This window comes from Aquarana catesbeiana, linkage group LG03, assembly GCF_042186555.1.
Source record: "Aquarana catesbeiana isolate 2022-GZ linkage group LG03, ASM4218655v1, whole genome shotgun sequence".
NCBI lineage: Eukaryota > Metazoa > Chordata > Amphibia > Anura > Ranidae > Aquarana > Aquarana catesbeiana.
This window is the reverse complement of record NC_133326.1, coordinates 427,451,658-427,475,971: the sequence shown is the minus strand read 5'-3', so window position 1 is coordinate 427,475,971 and position 24,314 is coordinate 427,451,658. Positions and strand designations below refer to the sequence as shown.

Genomic DNA, 24,314 nt, shown 5'->3' with positions numbered 1-24,314 from the left:
CTTGAGATTTTTAAAGGCCTGAATGGTCATCTCAGTCAGGAGCTTGACCAGAGACAAGAAGTTACGAATAAACTTCCGATAATAGTTGGCAAAGCCAAGAAAATGCTGCAGAGGGTGTAAACCCACAGGTCGGGGCCACTGTAGGACTGCTGAAAGTTTCTCTGGGTCCATCGAAAAACCAGCAGTGAAAATGACATAACCCAGGAATTTAACCTGTTCACGATGGAATTCGCACTTCTCCAATTTACAATAGAGATTGTTCTTAGTTTCTGAAGCACACGACAGAAATCTGTGTGGTTGCTCTCCAGGGACTTGGAAAATATGAGGATACCGTCGAGATAAACCACCACACATAACTGCAACAAATCTCAGAGGAGATTGTTAATAAATTCCTGGAAAACTGCCGGGGCGTTACAAAGGCCAAACGGTACTCATAATGGCCTGTTCTGGTATCAAATGCAGTTTTCCACTTGTTGCCCTCCTTAATCCTCATAAGATTGTATGCCCCTCTCAAATCAAGCTTCGTGAAAACCGTTGCTCCCTCGAGGCTGTCAAATAACTCCTCAATCAACGGATTCGGATAGGCATTCTTAATCGTGAAACGATTGAGACCCCTATAAATCAATACAAGGTCTCAGTTCATCACTCTTCTACACAAAGAAGAAACCAGCACCAGCAGGGGACGAGGATTTGCAGATGAAACCACAAGAAAGTGCGTCTGCAACATACTCCTCCATGGCCTTATCCTCCAAGACCGACAAAGGGTAAACCCGGCCACGAAGGGGTATGGCACCAGGTTGAAGGTCAATTGCACAATCATATGACCGGTGTGGAGGCAAACTACCGGCTTGAGCTTTGTCAAGGACATCGCTAAAATCGTGGTACTCCTCCGGCAGGGAGGAGAAAGAAGTAGTGCACAGGACCTTGGCTACCTTCTGGAAGCATGTCTTACTGCATTGTGGCGACCAAGAGAGAACCTCAGCATGGAGCCAATCAAAAGAGGGGTTGTGCCTCTGTAACCAAGGATAACCAATAACCAGCGGAAACTTGGGTGAGGAAATAACTTGGAATATCTCATGGTGAAGAGTCCCTACGGCCATGTACAATGGAACAGTTTAATGAGTCACATGGGCAGGCTGTAGAGGTCTCCCGTCAAAAGCCTTAATGGAAAGTGGAGTGTCACGCAGCTGCAGCGGAATTGAGTGCTTCGATGCAAAGGCAGCATCAATGAACAGGCCTGCAGCCTGAGTCAATTAGAGCCTGTATCTCGACGGACGACTCAGCACAAGAAAGGGCAACCAAAACCAGGGGCTTAGCCTTCTGAATAACTGGGGACAAAACAACGCCAATTAAGGTCTGTCCGTGACAGGACCTTAAGGCTCAGGCGTTCCCTGGAAGGGTAGGGCAAGACTTCAAAAAGTAACCTGTCTGGCCACAATAAAGGCACAATCTTTCCCTCCTCCTAAGGGTTCTCTCATTCGCAGAGAGACGCGTGAAGCCCAAGTGCATGGGTTCATCTTCACTGACCGACTCGGTAGCAGGAGGCATGGGAGGTGAGGGAGGCAAGGGTGGGACTGCAAAGCTCGGAGACAAATATACAGAAGGCTTCCGTAAGCGCTCCTTAAATGAGAGCCTTTCTCTGAGTCTGGAGTCAATGAGGATGGCAAACGTGATCAACTTCTCCAGCTCAATGGGTATATCTCGGGCTGCTATCTCATCGTTGATGGTATCCGAGCAGTCACGAGGGCCTCATTGTTCCAAGCAACCTCTGCATGCCCGAGTACAGAATTCAATAGCGTAATTGGCAACAGTTCTCGTACTGCTTGATGGACATTAGGCACTTGGCAGCAGAAGTAGAGCGTGCAGGAATGTCAAATACCCTTTATAAGGAAGCCACAAACTCAGGGTAACTCAAGACAACAGGTTTTGCGTCTCCCATAGAGGGTTTGCCCAGGCCAAGGCTCTCTCAGAAAGCAAAGATATCACGAAACCTACTTTGCTTCTGTCCGTGGGAAACGCCTGGGGCAGCATCTCGAAGTATATCTCAACCTGGTTGAGAAACCCTCTGCATTGGACTGGATCGCCCCCAAATCGCTGGGGAAGCGGAGCGGAACCAGACATACCTCTTATAATAAGAGGTAATACTCAAAACGGGTGCTTGAACAGAGACTGGAGCAGCAGCAGGGACAGCCTGCAACTCAGGTTGTACCGGAGCAGCCACAGTGGGAGTATCCAGGTGAGCCATGCGACTCAGGAGCGTTTGTAACACCATGGCAAACTGATCCATGCGGTGATCCTGCTCATCCAATCTGGAAAAAATATTACCAACAAGTGGATTGACTGCATCTTCTGAATTCATGGCCTACAGTCGGAAACCATGAATCAGATTGAGACAGAAGTACAGTTAAATCTCACTTGTTTATTAATAATAATAATAATAATAATAATAATAATAATAATGGTAAACAGAGTAAACGTAGGAAAAACATAGCCAGAGTTCAGGAACCGGAATGGCTAGTCAGACAAGCCAAAATGTCAGGGAGCTAGAGATGAGTGTAGTAGAACAGCAAGCAAGGTCTGGAGCCAGAAGGAATGTCAGCCAAGCAAGTCTTTAACAGGAACACAGGAGAGCGTCTCTAGAGATGTGACCAAGGCGAAGGCAGAGATCAGCTGGGCTGGATGGCTTAAGTAGGCAGGACTAACGAGCCGGATATCATCAACAGGTGAATCACTGTGGAGAGATAGGAGCTGGCAAGCTAGACCAAGAGAGAAAATCGTACCCCCAGAGCACAAAAAGCTAGAGGGGGGAGAATACATAAAATTGCATAACCTTGCTGATGTGTCCAAGTAATGAATGTGAGCAACTTGGGGTGATAGTAGATACACTGTTCATCTGTTATATCATAGTTTTTGTGGTGTGTATGCTGCTGAAGATTTGACGAGATAGACAGCGTGGTTTCCCTGTGTGTGAACTCCAATTCCTGTTGTAACAAACTGTGCCATAAAAGTCCAGTTTAAGAAAGGGAAGTAGACTGTCAGGACAGGTTCTCCCTTCAGATCTGTGTGATCCCGCACTGGGTGCAGTAACAGCATTGGGATTCTGCATTTTGTTTGGTTAAGTGGGAGGGAGAAGGTGTTCTGTCAGAAGGGCTCCTATCAGACCTATGTGGTCCTGCATTGACTAAAGTATTCTGTGTGGTCAAGTGGGTAAGAGTTCTGAACAAATTGACCCTGGGATATAGCTTCATCCAAGTAGGGGGTGGGGGCGTGCTTTCAGTGGGGGAAAGCACAAGGGGAGTATTGGCCAGCTCCTATAGGAAAGGAAAAGTAACTGGAACCTCACTGACGATCCAGTAATGGGGAATCAGGTGGGAGGAGATAGTATGGTTTACAGGGTGCCATTGACACCCCGGGAGGAAGTCAAGGCCCACTATGGGAAGTGGGTAGAGAAGTACCTAAAAGAAATGGCAAAGCTTGGCAAAGGCAACGGATTGGCCAGTGGCGCTACAAGGAACATTTGATGTCAGGGTTTGGGCGGCGTTTACACCAGAGCTTTAAGAATAGGATGATTGAACCTAATGAAGTTGCAACATGGGCTAGATGGGAGGCAGAAGCATATGGGAAAACAGCTGAGGTCCTAGTTGCAACACTGCCCAAGATATCGGAGGAAGAAGGTGAGTTGTCAAAGGAAATGATTGCTAGTACACACGTTAGCAAAGATACTCATCAGAAACCCGAGCAGGCATGTCTCCGACCAGCTAATGTCTAGCAGTGGGTCCCCACCACCATATATCACATCATCTACCCCTCTTGGAGAATGTGTATGGAAGCATCTGCACCAATGAGAGAGGAGGTGATGCATGGATATGTACCAGACACACCTAAAAGTAAACATTGGTATCAATCACCAGGATGGAGTGGCATGCCTCCGTCCAGACTGATGAGTACAGGAGATTTGCCAGAGGTGAGTTGGCAGGCTAAATTTATATATAGGATATAGGATAATAACTTCTGAACAAGGGTGGGGGGGGGGTGCAGGAAGAGCTTTACCAGTGAGAGAGCAGAGAGCTTACAAGACAACAGTCTTCATGTTTTGGTGGCTGCCCCGCAAAACTCAAATTCATCACCAGCCTTGCTGCAGTTACCTGAGTCACTTTGGGCAGAGTCCAAGGAAGACATAGGTCTCCTAAATGTGACTCCAGTCAGCGTAAAGGTAAAATCAGGATCCATCTTACTGAAATGACCTCTCCTATCAGCAATCGGAGGGTATCAGGGATCAAACAAGGATATACTTAGAGAAAGGGGTGTTGCGGGAAGTAAGCTCCAGTGCAAAAGAAACCTACAGATAAGAAAGCTCTAGTTAAGTAACGGATGGTACATGATTTGCGAGCTATAAACAAAATAATTGAAACTGATGTATCCATTGTTCCAAATCTGTACACTCTCCTTTCAGGTATTCCCAGTGACACCAGCTGTTTCACTGTGATTGACCTGGCAAATGCTTATTTTAGCGAAAACCTGGACGAATCATGCGTCTACCTGTTTAGTTTCACCTTTGATCAAAATCAATACACCTGGCTCCGCCTCCCTCAAGGCTTATCTTTCTCTCCAAGCTATTTTAATCAAGCATTAAAGCAAGTGTTGGACAAATGGCAGGTGCTGCCAGGGGTCACACTGCTCCAGTATGTAGATGACTTGTGCTTGGCGGCAGTGACCAGAGAAATGTGTAAAATGGCTTCTTTGAGTTTGCTAAATTTTTTGGCAGAACAAAATTGTAAGGTGGCTAAAGATAAGCTAGAGTGGTGCCAGCAAAATGTTGTTTTCCTGGGGAACTGTATTTTTAAGGGGGGTAAACAGTAACACTTAACCTCAGAAAGGCAAGAGGTGATACACTCATAACCCCTTCCTAAAAATCAAAGGTCTCTAAGAGCATTTTGGGGTTTGGTTGGGTATTGCAGACAATGGATCCCTAATATGTCTCAAACAGCTAAACCATTGTATGCTTTGACCTCAGGTAAGGCTGTGCATTTTGAGTTGTCTGCTAAGAAGATACAGGCTGTGGAGGCATTGAAGGAGGCTATAATGGCATCTCTGGCATTGGCACTACCAGACTATAAAAAGGACTATTACCTGTTCTGTCATGAATCAGTTAATCAGGCATCTGGAGTGTTAACACAAAAATCTGCTGATAAGCACAAACCTGTAGAATATTATTCCCAGCCTCTTGATCCTGTAATCTCAACAGCAGCACCTTGTGTGAAAGCCACGGCAGCAGCAGCCATGTTAGTGGAGAAAACTGCTGACATTGTGTTTGGGAACACCCTGATTCTCATGGTCCCCCATGCAGTGGCACAGGTGCTGGTACATCTTAACACGAGACACTTATCTGCTGCTAGGTTAAGCAAGTATAAGCTGACTTTGCTTACACCAAGTAATATTGTCATTAAGGAGGTGTAATGTTTTAAATCCAGCCACTTTGTTACCAATTCTGCCTACTCCAGTGGAGTGGGTGCATGACTGTTGTCACACAACTGAGGCCTACTATGAGCTCCCAATAACGGTACAGGATATTGCCCTGGAGAACCCAGCAATGGAGCTGTGGGTAGATGGTTACAGGTATTACACTGAGAAAGGTTCTCCGGTCACTGGTTTGGCTGTGGTAAGTCAGGAGGAAGTCATTTTCCAGAGGGTTCTACCAAATCATTGTTCAGCCCAAGTGGAGTTGGAGGCCTTGATAAAAACATGTGAATTGGCAGAGGGGAAATCAGTGAATATATACACTGATTGTTGGTATGCCCACGGAGCTGTTCATGATTATGTGGCTCTCTTCAAAAGCAGAAATTTCCTAACATCTCAGGGCAAGCCTATTAAAAACTCTGCTCAGGAGGCGGAGCCTAGCGGAGCAGACATGCATTGTTAGAGCTCCACACCGCTGAGGAGAGAAGAGAAGGACAAAGCGGAGCCTGCAGGCTCAAAAGGTATCCATTTGAACCTTTTTGTCCCAGGGAACAAACTGTGAAAGTTTGGGCAGGAAATATGGTACTGGGAGGAAACCGTGGCAGAAATAAAAATCACCTCACAAAGAGCTCACAGGCACTCACTGCAGCTGAAGCAGCTCCAGTCACCTCACAAGATACAGCATCAGGGCGCTCTCACAGACAGAAAATGTCACAGCAAGACTCTCCATTTGAGTCAGATACAGAACAAATCCTCTCACAAACTTCTCCACAAGCCTCCTCAGTAATATTATTACAATTTGAAAAGATGCTTCATAAGGCTTTAAAACAAACCTCAGACCAAATAACAAAAAGCCTAACCAAAGAAATAAGAGAGCTGGGAAACCGCACCGCAGCCTTAGAAATAAAAATGGATGAAATTGAAATTACAACCCAAGAAAATATAACAGAATTGGAACAATTAAAAAAAGAGAATTTAATACTTCAAACTAAGCTCGAAGATTCCGAAAATAGAGCCAGACGTTCAAACTTACGCATAAGGGGAATACCTGAAACTGTGACAGACCTGCAATCTACTATTACTGCTCTATTACAAGAACTAAAGCCAGATATCCCTATTGAACGTTTAGAACTGGACAGAGTACACAGAGCCCTCACAGCCAAAAAGAAAGATGGACCCCCACGTGATATAATCACAAAATTTCATTATTACAGAACAAAAGAACAAATACTAATTGCTGCAAGAGAAAAAAAAGGAACTTAATTTTCAAGGACACAATTATCAAATTTTTGCTGACCTATCCCAACTTACTATTACTAAAAGACGATCCATGAAACCCCAACTAATGGAACTGCAACGCCACAACATTATGTATCAATGGGGCTTCCCCTTTTCAGTCAGATTTAACTACCAAGGTACAATTTACAGAAGCAGATCAGCAGATGAACTACAACAAACCCTTTTAAAATTAAATCTGACAGAACCCACAAGCAGCAACACTCCCACACGCAGAAGAATGGCATCATCTTCACCTTCAGGCAACACCCAGAAAATTTCAGAACAAAATGTGAATCATCATTCTCACAAAAGAGGCCGTTATGCCACATCATCCATGGACCAAGAAGATTCAATGGACTGACATCCTAATTCCTGATATCTCTTCATTTATTATACTAAGAGATGGTTCTCTATAAAAAACCTATATTTATAACTGAATGTAACTGCATTCTGATAGTCACACACTGTGTGGGATCATGTTACATTCCAGTTATATTTCTTATTACTTCTGATTCATATAGCCTTAGAATATATAAGTGAAATAAGGAAATTCTTGTTCAGTTATATATTATCAGGTAATAACAATAGATTTATTACTTTTTAGGACAAATATGTTCAATAATCCAGAAGTAATGGAAGCTTTTTCTTTCTTTTCTTAAAACAAATATATTATTACCTAACTAGTTCCTAGAATTATGTTTTTGTTTATTCTAATCTGAAGCAATACAACCTCAATTTTATGAGTTAACATATCTAAACAGTTACGTATGAATAAAATATGTAATTGTTTACTCTAAAAGGGTTAAAATCCCAAAATAATTCAAACTATCTTCATCAATACCAAAGTTATTAACAGTACCTTTCTAACTGAATTATTTAGCCTAGGGCAAGACTAACCATAGACAACCACCCTGGAATAAATAATTTCAACAAAAACTATATTCTGCACTCCAATTAGGGCTGCAACTAACGATTATTTTTATAATCGATTAATCGGATAAAATCATAAAAAAAACGTAATGTGCCATTTTTTTTGTTTATTTAAAAGTAATGATGAAAAAACTGAGTGTTACACTCAAACTGCAGAATAACAAACGTTTAACATTAACATTACACGACTTTGCAGTAGTACAAAAACAACAAATATTCTGAAAAGAGGTGAACTATAACTGTTCAAGAAACTTTGCGTTTGAATGTAAAAAAGTTAACATGTTAACATGCTCGGGGCTAAGGCTGGCTCTCTTTTTACAAACGATGTTGCCTGCAGCAGAAAAGAGGCGCTCTGATGGAGTGGAGGTGCCTGGGATGCACAAGAAGGATTTCGCAAGTTTTGCCAAAGTAGGATATTTATCTTGGTTACCCTTCCACCAATTCAAAGGGTTTCCCTCCTTCGGAAGTGGCTTCTCAGCAAAATAAGCCTGCACTTCATTTCGGACTTGTGTGTGAATATCCTCCTCAAGTTGCCCCTCTTCCTCTTCACTGCTGCCCCCAGACTCAAGGAGTATGTCAAGTAGAGAATGAGATGCTGCAGATGTTGAAGGCTCAGCATCTCTAGTTACAGGCGACGTGGTGGTCATTTGCTGCTGCATCACCATCTCCCTTCTTAAAGCAAGTGCCTCTGTCTGTACTTTTGCCTGCACATTTATGATCTGTTCTGGTGATAAAAATTTTTGTCTTCTAAATCGTGGGTCCAGGGCAGAGGAAAGGATTACGGTGTTTGGGACGTCTTCAAGGATCCCCTTCCATCTGCTTTGAAGTTGGTCTGTTGCAGTGGCTTGGAAGCTCTTTAGCAGAGATGTTTCAAATGAAGCACCTTCATTGGACCGCAACAGCCCCTTTACCAGTGCAGGCACGGATGATAGGGTAACATATTCTTGGCCACTCATGAATACAGTGCAGCATTCAAAGGGCTTAAGAGCAGTGGAAAGTTCTTCAAGAATACTCCACTGGTCTGGTTTTAAGTCCAGATAATGTTTGCCCCTTTGTGTAACTGATGGGTCAGACAGAGTTGCAGTTACCGGCCACCTTTGTTCAATGAGTCGTTCAACCATATAGTAAGTGCTATTCCATCTTGTGCTTACATCTTGAAGAAGCTTGTGGTCAGATGTACCCATTTGTTTTTGTTTCTCCTTCAATTTGCTGCTGGCTAGCTCACTTTTTTTAAAATGTTCAACTAGTCCTCTTGCAGCACTAACGGCTCTCTCAATTCCGGAATTCTTTAATGCAGCACTGATCACCAGCTGCAAGGTGTGGCCAGTGCAGCGGATACTGGCCCAGCCATGCATGTCCATCAGGATTTTCGCAGCAGCCACAATATTTGCACCATTGTCATGCACAATGGCAATTATTTTCTGAGCCGGAATTTCAAATTTTTCAGTGACTTCCTCCAACCATTCTGCAAGATTTGCTGCTGTATGTCTGTCTTCCAGAGGCATGGTAGTGAGGCAGATAGAAATCATCTTCCAATCCTCCGCTATGTAGTGGCATGTAATGCCAAGGAAAGCCTCGGTCGCTATACTTGTCCATATGTCTGCAGTAATGGCAATTCTGCTTTCATTAGCGCTGATGGCATCCTTCACATTCTGAAATGCCTCCTGGTACTTTCTCTCCACTAGTTTGGTAAAATGGGTTCTTGATGGTAAAGTATATCCAGGGTTCAGTACACTGATCATGCTTTTAAATCCTCGGTCTTCAACAATGGATAGTGGCCGCATGTCAGTGACTAGGGATGAGCCGAACACCCCCCTGTTCGGTTCGCACCAGAACATGCGAACAGGAAAAAAGTTCGTTCGAACATGCGAACACCGTTAAAGTCTATGGGACACGAACATGAATAATCAAAAGTGCTAATTTTCAAGGCTTATATGCAAGTTATTGTCATAAAAAGTGTTTGGGGACCTGGGTCCTGCCCCAGGGGACATGGATCAATGCAAAAAAAAGTTTTAAAAACGGCCGTTTTTTCAGGAGCAGTGATTTTAATAATGCTTAAAGTCAAACAATAAAAGTGTAATATCCCTTTAAATTTCGTACCTGGGGGGTGTCTATAGTGTGCCTGTAAAGGGGCGCATGTTTCCTGTGTTTAGAACAGTCTGACAGCAAAATGACATTTTGAAGGAAAAAACTCATTTAAAACTACCCGCGGCTATTGCATTGCCGACAATACACATAGAAGTTCATTGATAAAAAACGGCATGGGAATTCCCCAAAGGGGAACCCCGAACCAAAATTAAAAAAAAAAAATGACGTGGGGGTCCCCCTAAATTCCATACCAGGCCCTTCAGGTCTGGTATGGATATTAAGGGGAACCCCAGCCAAAATTAAAAAAAAAAATGACGTGGGGTTCCCCCTAAATTCCATACCAGACCCTTCAGGTCTGGTATGGATTTTAAGGGGAACCCCGCGCCAAAAAAAAAAAAAAAAAACGGCGTGGGGTCCCCCCAAAAATCCATACCAGACCCTTATCCGAGCACGCAACCTGGCAGGCCGCAGGAAAAGAGGGGGGGACGAGAGTGCGGCCCCCCCTCCCTCCTGAACCGTACCAGGCCACATGCCCTCAACATTGGGAGGGTGCTTTGGGGTAGCCCCCCAAAACACCTTGTCCCCATGTTGATGAGGACAAGGGCCTCATCCCCACAACCCTGGCCGGTGGTTGTGGGGGTCTGCGGGCGGGGGCTTATCGGAATCTGGAAGCCCCCTTTAACAAGGTGACCCCCAGATCCCGGCCCCCCCCCTGTGTGAAATGGTAAGGGGGTACATAAGTACCCCTACCATTTCACGAAAAAAGTGTCAAAAATGTTAAAAATGACAAGAGACAGTTTTTGACAATTCCTTTATTTAAATGCTTCTTCTTTCTTCTATCTTGCTTCATCTTCTGGTTCTTCTGGCTCTTCTGGTTCTTCTGGTTCTTCCTCCGGCGTTCTCGTCCAGCATCTCCTCCGCGGCGTCTTCTGTCTTCTTCTCCTCGGGCCGCTCCGCACCCATGGCATGGGGGGGAGGCTCCCGCTCTTCTCTTCTTCTCTTCTTCTTTTCTTCTTTTCTTCTCTTCTTCTTCATTTTCTTCTCCGGGCCGCTCCGCAATCCATGCTGGCATGGAGGGAGGCTCCCGCTGTGTGACGGCGCTCCTCGTCTGACAGTTCTTAAATAACAGAGGGGGGCGGGGCCACCCGGTGACCCCGCCCCCCTCTGACGCACGGTGACTTGACGGGACTTCCCTGTGACGTCACGGGGAATGCCACAGGGAAGTCCCGTCAAGTCACCGTGCGTCAGAGGGGGGCGGGGTCACCGGGTGGCCCCGCCCCCCTCTGTTATTTAAGAACTGTCAGACGAGGAGCGCCGTCACACAGCGGGAGCCTCCCTCCATGCCAGCATGGATTGCGGAGCGGCCCGGAGAAGAAAATGAATAGGAAGAAGAGAAGAAGAGAAGAAAAGAAGAAAAGAAGAAAAGAAGAGAAGAAGAGAAGAGCGGGAGCCTCCCCCCCATGCCATGGGTGCGGAGCGGCCCGAGGAGAAGAAGACAGAAGACGCCGCGGAGGAGATGCTGGACGAGAACGCCGGAGGAAGAACCAGAAGAACCAGAAGAGCCAGAAGAACCAGAAGATGAAGCAAGATAGAAGAAAGAAGAAGCATTTAAATAAAGGAATTGTCAAAAACTGTCTCTTGTCATTTTTAACATTTTTGACACTTTTTTCGTGAAATGGTAGGGGTACTTATGTACCCCCTTACCATTTCACACAGGGGGGGGGCCGGGATCTGGGGGTCACCTTGTTAAAGGGGGCTTCCAGATTCCGATAAGCCCCCCGCCCGCAGACCCCCACAACCACCGGCCAGGGTTGTGGGGATGAGGCCCTTGTCCTCATCAACATGGGGACAAGGTGTTTTGGGGGGCTACCCCAAAGCACCCTCCCAATGTTGAGGGCATGTGGCCTGGTACGGTTCAGGAGGGAGGGGGGGCCGCACTCTTGTCCCCCCCTCTTTTCCTGCGGCCTGCCAGGTTGCGTGCTCGGATAAGGGTCTGGTATGGATTTTTGGGGGGACCCCACGCCGTTTTTTTTTTTTTTTTTTTGGCGCGGGGTTCCCCTTAAAATCCATACCAGACCTGAAGGGTCTGGTATGGAATTTAGGGGGAACCCCACGTCATTTTTTTTTTTAAATTTTGGCCGGGGTTCCCCTTAATATCCATACCAGACCTGAAGGGCCTGGTATGGAATTTAGGGGGACCCCCACGTCATTTTTTTTTTTTAATTTTGGTTCGGGGTTCCCCTTTGGGGAATTCCCATGCCGTTTTTATCAATGAACTTCTATGTGTATTGTCGGCAATGCAATAGCCGCGGGTAGTTTTAAATGAGTTTTTTCCTTCAAAATGTCATTTTGCTGTCAGACTGTTCTAAACACAGGAAACATGCGCCCCTTTACAGGCACACTATAGACACCCCCCAGGTACGAAATTTAAAGGGATATTACACTTTTATTGATTGACTTTAAGTATTATTAAAATCACTGCTCCTGAAAAAACGGCCGTTTTTAAAACTTTTTTTTGCATTGATCCATGTCCCCTGGGGCAGGACCCAGGTCCCCAAACACTTTTTATGACAATAACTTGCATATTAGCCTTTAAAATTAGCACTTTTGATTTCTCCCATAGACTTTTAAAGGGTGTTCCGCGGCATTCGAATTTGCCGCGAACACCCCAAATTGTTCGCTGTTCGGTGAACTTGCGAACAGCCAATGTTCGAGTCGAACATGAGTTCGACTCGAACTCGAAGCTCATCCCTATCAGTGACTAGCATTTTCACGACAGAATCTGTAATAATTGCTGATTGTTGGGGAGTGCACGGACGATTTTGCTGCACAAACTCTGTCATGGTGCGCTGTTTCTTTCTGCAATGAAAAAGATAATATGAATGATTAGTATGCAGGAAAAACTATTTCTGTTTAACTCTATATATCATTTGGGTTTAACTTACCGTCCTGATGTTTCGCCATCCTCTGTGAACCCCACGTGTTTCCGTTTCATGTGCTCGTTCATCGTTGTTGTGCTTCCGTGCCAGGCAAGTTCCGTTTTGCAAAGTTTGCAGGTGACCACCTTCTTTGCAGCATTTAAATTAAAATGCTCCCATGCCTTAGAAGATTTGGGTCGCACACCTTTTTCTGAGGTCATTGTGTCAGCAGCACCCTCTGCCATTTTTATAATGCGTTTTTTTTGCAGCTAGAAGTTAAAAAAAAAGTGCAGAGACGGAGTGCAATTAATATTATGTATTGTACAGTTTTTATATAAATAAATGATTATTCATTATTTATATGCACTGCTATTCCTCCCAGGAACATCAATAATGGGGCATTTTTCCTCCTGGGAAAGGCAATGATGGGGCATTATTCCTCCCAGGAACACCAATGATGGGTTGCTGCTATTCCTCCCAGGAACACCAATAACTGGGCACTATTCCTCCCTGGAACACCAATGATGGGGCACTATTCCTCCCGGGAACACCAATGATTGGGCACTATTCCTCCCGGGAACACCAATGATTGGGCACTATTCCTCCCGGGAACACCAATGATGGGGCGCTATTCCTCCCGGGAACACCAGTGATGGGGCGCTATTCCTCCCGGGAACACCAATGATGGGGCACTATTCCTCCCGGGAACACCAATGATTGGGCGCTATTCCTCCCGGGAACACCAATGATGGGGCGCTATTCCTCCCGGGAACGCCAATAAATGGGCACTATTCCTCCTGGGAACGCCAATAAATGGGTACTATTCCTCCCGGAAACACCAATGATGGGGCACTATTCCTCCAGGAACACCAATGATGGGGCACTATTCCTCCCGGGGACACCAAAGATGGGGTACTATTCCTCCGGGAACACCAAAGATGGGGTACTATTCCTCCGGGAACACCAAAGATGGGGTACTATTTCTCCGGGAACACCAAAGATGGGGTACTATTCCTCCGGGAACACCAATGATGTACTGTGTTTGTTTTTTTTACTGTTGGCTACCTTCCCAGTCAGTGTGTACAGTGCAGCTCGCCAGCTCAGCTCCCCTCACAGCTGCTTCTCGCCTCTCTGTTCCCTCGAGGCAGCAGCGGGCGGGGCTGAGATCAATGGGGAGCTGACGTCAGAGAAGAGGCTCAGATGCGCGGCGCGGACGTGCCTCGTCATAGGGCAGCGCCTTGTATACAGTCGGACTTGAGGCGCGGACGTGCCTCCTCATACAGCGGCGCCTTGTACACAGTCGGACGTGCGACGCGGACGTGCCTCGTCATACGGCGGCGCCTTGTACACAGTCAGACACAAACGTACTGTACATACATATATAAAATATATATATATATATATATATATATATATATATATATATATATATATATATATATATATATATATATATCTATCTATCTATCTGTAATAAATAAATACTATCAACCAGCTAGATTATCCTCATACTGTTTTAGATTTTAGCTTGCTACTATGGGCACCAGAGGTTTCAGTTTATAAATGTCCTTCACAGAAAAAAAAACATACTAATAATGAACCCAAGAACATTATTTTTTAATTGTCAGCATTGTAGCCTGTGGTCCGGACCACGTTCAGTTAGATCACTTCTCATACACAGGCATTTATGAACATGACGTTCCTAACCATCAATCCAGGAAAAATATAATGTACTGTGTGTTTGTTTTTTTTTTTTTTTGCTTTTGGCTACCTTCCCAGTCAGTGTGGCTCAACTCCCCTCACCGCTGCTTCTCGCCTCTCTGTTCCCTCGAGGCAGCAGCGGGCGGGGCTGAGATCAGTGGGGAGCTGACGTCAGAGGAGAGGCTCAGACGTGCGGCGCGGACGTGCGGGGCGGACGTGCCTCGTCATAGGGCAGCGCTTTGTATACAGTCGGGCGTGCGGCGCGGACGCGCCTCGTCATACAGCGGCGCCATGTCGGACACAAACGGACGGAAGGTGCATATCAACTAATCGATAATGAAAATCGTTGACAACGATTTTCATTATCGATTATTATCGATAATATCGATTAATCGTTGCAGCCCTAACTCCAATTAATGAAACATCATTTTGACGTCTTTTGACATAGCACTTCTCTCCTGTAAGCGGAAGATCCGTGTACCCCCATTAGCCCTCCTCATTCTCCCAACCATATTATGTGGGAGTGTGACGAAGGCACTTATTCCCCTGAGAGAGATATTTATTCCCTTTCACGGGTAAATTGTGATTACTTGCAAAAAATAATTTATACAATGTATCATCTAATCTCATATGTTTTTTGTTTACTCTTTACTCCAGAATTCACTGGTTTCTTTTCTATCTATTCATCTCTTCAGTCCACACAGGTTGATCTGCGCAGTCAGCTCTGCATAACAAAAAGTAAGTCAAAACTATTTGATCTATTGCCATGGCACCACTGAATATACTTTCCCTGAATGTTCAGGGAATAAATGTCCCTCAAAAAAGGACCAAAGCCTTCCGTACTTTCCATAACAAGAAGGCTCACATAGTATGCCTCCAAGAAACACACTTCACCAAAGATTCTACTCCAAAATATATTTCTCCTTTTTATCAACAAATTTACACGGCTTCTGCCTGTACCAAGCAAAGGGGAACTCTAATTGCATTTCACCGATCCACACCATTCACCTTATCATCAGAAATTAAAGACCCAGAAGGTAGATACCTGATACTCATGGGTTATATAATGGATACAGCAATCACGGTGATTTCCTACTACGCTCCTAACAAACAACCTAAACCATTCCTCTCACATATATTACAAGTGATTAATACACACAAAATAGGAACAGTGATAATGTGTGGGGATTCGAACCAGGTCCTCCTCCCATTTCTAGATAAATCACCTTTTACACCATCCAAAATAACCTCGATTACCTTTTTCTCAACTTCTTTCCAAATACAATCTGGTAGATTCATGGAGAGAAAGTAACCCAATGAAAAAGAAATTCACTTATTTCTCGCACCCTCATCAAACCTTCACCAGAATAGATCATATTTTTCTAACAATAGGAATGATACCAGAAATTATTGCATCAGATATAATTCCGATTCCGTGGTCTGACCATAATGCAGTATACACTACTATAGCCTCAGCCATACCAAAAGCGCATGACCCAACGTGGTACTTACCGGACATAATGCTCAAACACCCACTACATCAGATGGCCATTGAACAAGCTTTAAAGGAATACATATCAATTAATAATACAACAGACATCTCCCCAATAACACTGTGGGAAGCTCATAAGCCTGTCTTGCGTGGTACAATACAAAGACAAATGGCACTATTTAAACGGGAACGCAAAAATCTAGCAAAAAAACTAGAACTCAATTTTAATGCAGCCTACATATCATTTCAAGATAATCCATCTCAGAGTACAAAATCTCATCTGGAAAAATCTAGATTGGAATACGATCTATTTCTCACTGAGTCAGTTGATAAATCCCTCAAACGCTCCAAATACAATTTCTACATGAACACAAACAAACCAGGTACATATTTGGCTCGGGCATTAAATTCAACTAACAAATCTTTCAAACCAATACGTTTGAAATTATCAAAAAATGTTTACACTTGTAATCCAGTTAAAATAGTCCATAAATTTCACTCACATCTCGCAACTTTATACAAGACAAACAATGAATTTAATCCTACAGAGGCTGAATCCTTCTTCTCAAAAATAACCTTACCTGAGTTATCTCAGAATCAAAAAAGCAGTTTGGATGAGCCTATAACTATAGATGAAGTTGCTAACGCCATAAAAGACCTAAAACTTAACAAAAGACCAGGCCCAGACGGCTACTCGGCTTTATACTATAAAACATTCTCAGAAATACTCTCTCCCATTCTCACTGAAACTTTTAACAAACTTCTAGATGGACATTCTTTTCGGCAAGAAACACTAATGGCAATTGTTTGTATGATCCCAAAACCCCTTTCTGATGATACTTCCTGTGTGAATTATCGGCCTATCTCTCTGTTAAACCTCGATATTAAATTATTAGCAAAAATAATAGCAAAACGCCTCAATAGCATTATAGGAAATTAATACATAGAGATCAAGTAGGCTTCATGCCAAATAGACAGGCAGGCGATAATATACGCAGGGCAGTGTTATTGGCACATATTGCTAAAAAAACGGAAAATCCCTTTATGTTTTCTATCTCTCGATATTAAGAGGGCATTTGACACAGTATCCTGGCAATATATGCAATATTCATTACAAAAATGGGGTTTTGGACCCCACTTTTTAACATGGATCAAAGCATTATATAATAAACCCAAAGCCTATATAAAATATGCTGGATACAAATCTGAAGCCTTTAATATCGAAAGAGGTACCCGACAGGGTTGCCCATTATCTCCCTTATTATTTGCCCTTATACTCGAACCCATGGCCCAATACATCAGAACAAACCAAACTATAACTGGCATTGAAGTAGGAGGTATTACACACAAATTATGTATATTTGCAGACGATATATTACTTTTTCTATCATCACCACAGGTCTCTGGTCCTAACTTAATACCAGCTCTTGATGGGTTTGCAGCCCTATCCGGCCTTATGATTAATCCTAAGAAATGCCTAGTGCTTAATACTTCACTCACAAACATGGAATTGATCCCAGCTAGGGCTGCACTCCCATATCTTGGAATTCATTTAACAGCATCTCATTCTGACTTATTCTCAACCAATTATCCGCCTGTATTAAGACAGATCACAAATCTAATAAAACAATGGTCGCAACTTCCTTTATCCTGGATAGGGAAGATTAATGCAATCAAAATGACTATTCTACCCAAATTGCTTTATCTATTCAGAGTCCTCCCTATTCCAATTCCTTCCTATTTTTTGAGAATAGTACAAAAAAGAGCAACTTCGTTTATATGGGGCTCTTCTAAACCACGTATACCTATACACACACTACATCTTCCCAAAAATAAAGGAGGCCTGGGATACCCTAATTTTACTAACTACTACAGAGCAGCACATTTGGCCAGTCTGTCCAAATACCATGCAAAACAGGAAATCCCATTATGGGTATTTATAGAGGCTTCAGAAAATGACCCTCTATTAATATCAAATTTATTATGGCTTGATCCTAAAGACCGCTTTAAAATTCATAATCCCATAACTAAACACTTCTTATCTCTCTGGGATAAACTAAAAACCAAATATATCAGTTACAATCTCCACACAATCCTCTCCTTTCTTTTATCAGAAATCCGGCCTTTTATCCGGCATGGATCTACCCAAATTCTTTTAAAGCTTGGACAACATCAGGCATTCAGACACTAAATGACTTCATAGCATCTAAATCATTCCTTTCATTCCCATCGCTTAGAGAAAAATATGATCTACCAAACTCTGAGATATTTAGATATCTCCAAATCAAAAATTTCTATACACCATTCCTAAAGGGGGATACACCATTATCCCAATTATCCATTTTTGAATCAATCTGTACAAAAGATCCATTTGCTAAAGGTACAATTTCATCACTTTATAATCAATTATATGGAGTAGCAAATCTTAATAGACCCTCTTACGTTCAGAGGTGGGAGGAGGACCTGGGACGAACTTTAGAAGACACGGACTGGTCTAACATATGGCTCACATCTAAGTCATCTTCACCCAACATCTTAGCACTGGAGACAAATTATAAAGTCCTAACTCGCTGGTACCTTGTACCCTCTAGAGTGGCAAAATATTCACCTAATACCTCAGCTCTTTGTTTTCGAGGATGCCCAGAAATAGGCACATATTTACACATGTGGTGGACGTGCCCAGTAATCCAAACCTTCTGGAAGGAAGTCTTCGTGATTGCATCTAAAATACTTAAAAAAATAATACAACCAGATCCATCTTTAACTTTACTTAATCTAAAACCGGAATGGTTAACACTCTCTCAATTCAAACTTATGATCCAACTAATAACGGCTGCAAAACAAAACAGTAGCCAAGTCATGGAAATCTCCTACATTGGTACTAGCAGAAACAATTCACAGAATGAATAATACAATGTCCCATGCTAAGATGGTAGCCATCGATCAAAATCAAATTCCAAAATTTGAAAAACTTTGGCATCCTTGGATAAAACAACAGTTCCTGTCAAACTTCAATGACTCTGTCCTGTTGCCATGGTAACAGATTAAATGACTTACAGAGACACCCATTCTAAGGCTTCAAAGAGAACTAAAAAGAATAATAAACTGACGAGCGGGACAACCTTGTGGACCATACCTCTACCTTTCAACCCTTTTTCTTCTTTCTCTTTCCTTTTCTCCACCTTACGATTAAAGCTCATTATCAGAATTTATTTGACCTATATACACTCTACTTGTAAACAATATGTATAGTAGGCATAAATCATTTAAATACCTACAAAAGTAACTAAGGAAATGATATATATCTTTAATTTAGGTTTACGTGAACCCAATGTTTAATATTTGAAATTTCATGATATTTACCTATATAAACCCTACTGTAAAACAATGAGCTTACTTTATAGATCCTTGTAAACTTACTTTATGTATCTTTATAACATTGTATACTCAATAAACTTCTTTTGACAAAGAAAAACTCTGCTCAGGTGAAAGCCCTATCACTTTGCCCGCTGCAGTTGCAGTGGTCAAGGCTCAAACCAAAGCGTCTGAGGCTGTTGCCATGGGCAACCAAAGGGCAGATGAGGCGGCTAAGAAAGCTGCCTTGCTTACCCTGGTGATGAGTGATGATGAGAGAGTGTATTTCTTGAAAGGGGACACAGACATTCATACCCTACAACAATTGCAAAGCACGGCATCTCAAGAGGTAATCAATAAATGGAAAAAGAACAATTGTCATTACAATGAGGCTACAGGTGTTCGGCTCCATGAGGATGGAAGGCAGTGTGCCCCTCCTTCAATGTACCCTTCTTTTTGTTCTATGGCACAACTCCCTTCCCATGTAGCCAAAGGGGGGATGGTTGATCTAATATGGAAATTGTGGTATGCACCAGGCATTGAAGAAGTGGCTAAGCAGTATTGTCAGGCTTGCTTAATTTGTGCACAATATAATCCAGGAAAAAAGGTGAAAACCCTCAGGGCCACATTCCAAGGGCTCTGTATCTCTTCCAGAGATTACAAATAGACTACAGTTACCTAAGGTAGGTTTATATGAGTATGTGCTCATGTGTGTGGACTATTTTTGAAGCTGGCTGGAGGCGTGGCCTATACAGAAGGCTACAGCCACAGCAACAGCAAAGAAGCGGATACAGGAAGTTGTGTGTAGATATGGGATTTTTGAGACCTTAGAGTCAGATAGAGGAAGTCACTTTATTGGGCAGGTAATGAAAGAGGTACTTGCAGCCTTCAATATTGAGCAACGCTTACACACTCCACACAACCCCAGAGCTAGTGGTAAGATAGAATAATACAATGGGCTACTAAAAGCCAAATTGGGCAAAATTACAGCTAAGACAGGGCTAAATTGGCTTCAAGGTTTACCTATAGCTGTTCGCATTGAGAACTACACCAAAACAAAAAGGGAAACTCTCTCCCTATGAAATATTATTTGGATCAGTACCAAAGACAGGCTTGTACTATCCACAGGCTTTAGAAAAATCATACGGGTCAATCAATGAATATGTCATCGGGTTACACAGGCATTTTAATCAATTGCACGAAAATATATTCATCTCTTCCAGACCCAGATACCCTTGAAGGGACTCATGACCTGCCGCAAGGTGACTGGGTAATAGTGAAAAAGCATCAGAGGAGGGTGGACAGGACCAATATGTGACCAATGCAGGGGTCAAATCCCTGCCCTCCTCGCTAACTCACGGTGAAAGACTGGCCAACCTCACACCACGCTGTCATTTACGTAACAATGCCACACTCAGCAGCGCCCAGCACAAAGATTTTCCAGCTTGTGGGACCACAATCTAGTTACCAGCAGCCCGAGAGCGATTGTCACTGGGCTAATTACGCAATTAACCCTTTAACTGCCACCACCCCTGTTTTAAAAGACCGAGCCGGGGGAGACTCGTAATTTTAGCAATCCCAATTATGATTTTAGAATAAGCGTCTGCAACACACACTACCACCACAGACAGGTCTGCTCAGAGGCCTTACTCTACAACAGTAAAGCTCTTCAATAGGCAGGTTCGTTTATAACTTGCATTAAGAGCTTTAGAGACAAGGTTAACACTTTTCAACATAAGGGTTTAATATGAAAGGTCAAAGTTGGTGCAAATAAAATATTTACAGAAAAGATGTTTCAAAGAGATAATGACAATATACAACCACCAAGAAATAAGGTAGAATTGGGGAGGAAGAATACTTGCAATTAATGTCCGAGGGTTGATCAGAGTTCGATCGATGAGCTGGGTAATCGATTTTCAAACTTGGCAGATGTTCCTGCTTGTGTGCAGGTAACCGGCGGAGAGTGCGCACTGTCCTGTCTGTTGTCACCCTCTCATGGACTGACTGCGACACCATGACCCAACAACCCAACGGGACTGTCAGCAATGGCACCAGGGAGGCGAGGCAGAGAGGAGACATGGGCAGGAAAGAGGTGAAGATGGTCATAGTTGGAGATGGAGGCTGCGGGAAGACTTCGCTGCTCATGGTCTATGCCAAGGGCTCCTTCCCTGAGCAATATGCCCCATCTGTTTTTGAGAAATATACAACCAGCGTCACTATTGGGAACAAAGAGATTTTTCTTCATTTGTGTGATACAGCAGAACAGGAAGATTATGACCGGCTGCATCCCCTCTCTTATCAAGAGGCCAACTTGGTTTTAATTTGTTATGCTGTTACAAACCCTACCAGCTTTGACAAGGTTTTAATTAAGTGGTATCCTGAAGTGCATCACTTTTGCAGAGGCGTGCCTATAATGTTGATTGGTTCTAAAACAGATCCGCGTATGGATAAAGAACGACTGCGCAAATTGAAATCCCCTCAGCAAGAACCAATCACATATTACCAGGGTGAAGCTACTTGCAAAAACATTCAAACTGAGGAATACCTGGAATGTTCGGCCAAATTTCAGGAGAATGTAGATAACACATGTTCAGAGATGCCACGTTCATTGCACTAAATGGCATGAAAAAGAAGAGGAGTTGCCTGCTTCTCTGAGACTAGCACTGCACTGTCCTTCTCCCTACCATCTCCTGACTTCCCCGGGACCGTCATTATAAAAGTACCTGGACTCCTTTTATTGCAAATACATTTTGTTTTAATTATTATATGGGTATTTTAGAATACAAGCCCAGTCTGCTGGTGACTCATCCTGAAACGTTTTAACTTGAGGACTATAAAGTTTTTCTGCATATGTTCAGGCAGTGGTTTCCTATGAAGGGGGGTGGATATTTTCTTGGCATCTGTTCTTCTTGCATACTGAGTCGTCTAGAAACCACATTGCTACCAAGGCGGAGGATCTCTGGCTGGAGTTACCCTAATGTCTTTCATGTCCATGACTGCAGGACAGGCAAAGTGCTAGCAGCTATAGCATTTTTTTTTGTAAATATAAGATGAAAAATTACCATACCAAGAAAAAAAAGATCATGCCTGAACCCCACTTAATTTTTGGTAGATATTAATCAATACGAACTGAGTTGGAACACTCAAGACACTCGGGTTGTCTTGTTATATGTGCATATATTTTTTCTAGAAACAAAGTTAGCTCATTTTTAGATTTGTATTTTCAAACATAACAAGTGAATGTTAGGATCTTTCTTCAGATACTAGAAGGTTTTACAAAACATGACACATTTATTGTCAATATTTCAGTGCTGATTAGTCCCCAGGGACTTCAAGGTACATGCAACTGGAGGAGTTGAGAATATGCAAAACTCCTAGGAGGTGGAACTATGATAAGGAAATCTCACTATCGGAGCTCACAAGAGATCTAAGAAGCCTAGGGTAGCCCGGTCCACCCAACAACACTTATGCTGGCCATACATGGATTAGCAGGAATCAGCTGAATTTGATCCATGTATGGCTGTTCCCATTTAAGAGGAGTTGATCTAGTGATCAACACCTTGCAAAGGGGACTGTTGGTATATTTGACCAGTGTGTACAGCAGCCTGTCCGAAAGAGCTGGCCTCTGGCTTCAGTCTAACTGGCATGCTGGAAAACCAGCATCAGATCAGTGCTGACTGTTGTGTTCTGGCAGGGGGGGGTCCTTCCTCCTGTCAGAACACAATAGCTCAGCTGGGAAATAACTGTACTAACATCACAAAGTTAGTACATTGAGCTTCTTGTGAGCTCCTCCGTGTTTTTTTTTTTCAATCCAGCCCGCCGGGTTGAGCGATAAAAACTGCCTGTGTGTATCAGGCGTAATTGACTTGTAACGAAGCATCCCACACTCCGATTGAGTGGTTTCGTCATATACCGCTTCCTCCCAGTCTGAATATAGATATCAGATATTCCAACCGCTAACAAACACAAGACAATACTCGTTTGGTTGCTGAACATGAACTGTTTATTGAAAAAACAGGTACACAGATAATACTCGGGACAATTCCCCCCCTATCCTTTGCATTACGAGCGGGGTAGACTGTCCAATCAGCAGGGAGAGCTGTTGGAGGAATTCGCCCCACCAATCTCACAGCTAATCTACATACACATCCCATAATATCCAAGGCAGACAGAACACTGGAATACAGCCACACCTCAAACGACCCAGCAAAGAGTACACAACAAAATGAGACAAACTATTGGGTGAAAGACCCGGGCTTTCTCATTAACCAGCATTCCTTTCACATACATCTGTCCACTGAGTCCCAAGCTGGCAGAGACCATCATGGCCCCCTTAATAATGTCCTTTTGCATTACATAACTGAATATCTTCCTAAATGCTTGTAGCTCCCTCAAATACCAGGGCCCATAGTCGATAGGCAAGAGGCTAGCATTCAGTCCCCTCCAAAAGCCTCTGTCCTGGGTGAGTCTATCACATGACTTATTCAGCAAAGGTTAGCAGCAAGCAGTCTTTATATCAATTTATAACAAACTGAAGTCTGATTGGTTGCTATTTATTTTTATCTTCAGTGCTCATTGTGCATATCTACAACAGCGCACTCTCTTCCTACCTAGACAAGCTTGCCCCCTTAACTACACACAGAATCAGGCCCCCGACTGCTACAACCCTGGCAAACAGATGACACCAGAAGTCTCAAAATATGTAGCTGCGCTCTAGGGCATCCGTGGCATAAGACTAAGTTCCAGGAAGACTTTAACCAATATAAATCTGCCCTCCTAAAATACTATTCCTGCCTCCACACTGCCAAACAGACCTATTTTATCACACTCATTAAGACCACCTCATCCAGTCCCTGTCAACTCTTCTCGACCTTTAACACGCTACTCTGTCCTCCACCCTCCAATTCACTCACTGTCCAGGAGATCGCCAATCACTTAAAAAGAAAATAAGATTGATACAGTTCGTGAGACCTCCAATACACAGAAACTACCCCCACTCAACACCCCATGTCCACAGATCCAATCATTACTTCCCTAATTCAACCGTGCTAGTATTAACGAGGTTGCTAAACCTGCCACCCTGCTCCCTCGCAAAT

At 43.4% G+C, this 24,314-nt stretch overlaps 1 protein-coding gene and 1 pseudogene across 1 annotated transcript in view; one reads left to right on the top strand and one right to left on the bottom strand.

Annotated features, from left to right (window-relative positions):
* LOC141132415 (deoxycytidine kinase 2-like) overlaps positions 1-24,314 on the bottom strand; it is a 226,722-nt gene that overhangs the window by 22,069 nt on the left and 180,339 nt on the right. The gene's annotated exons all lie outside the window — the stretch shown is intronic.
* Positions 21,166-21,835, top strand: LOC141134581 (rho-related GTP-binding protein RhoF pseudogene; annotated as a pseudogene).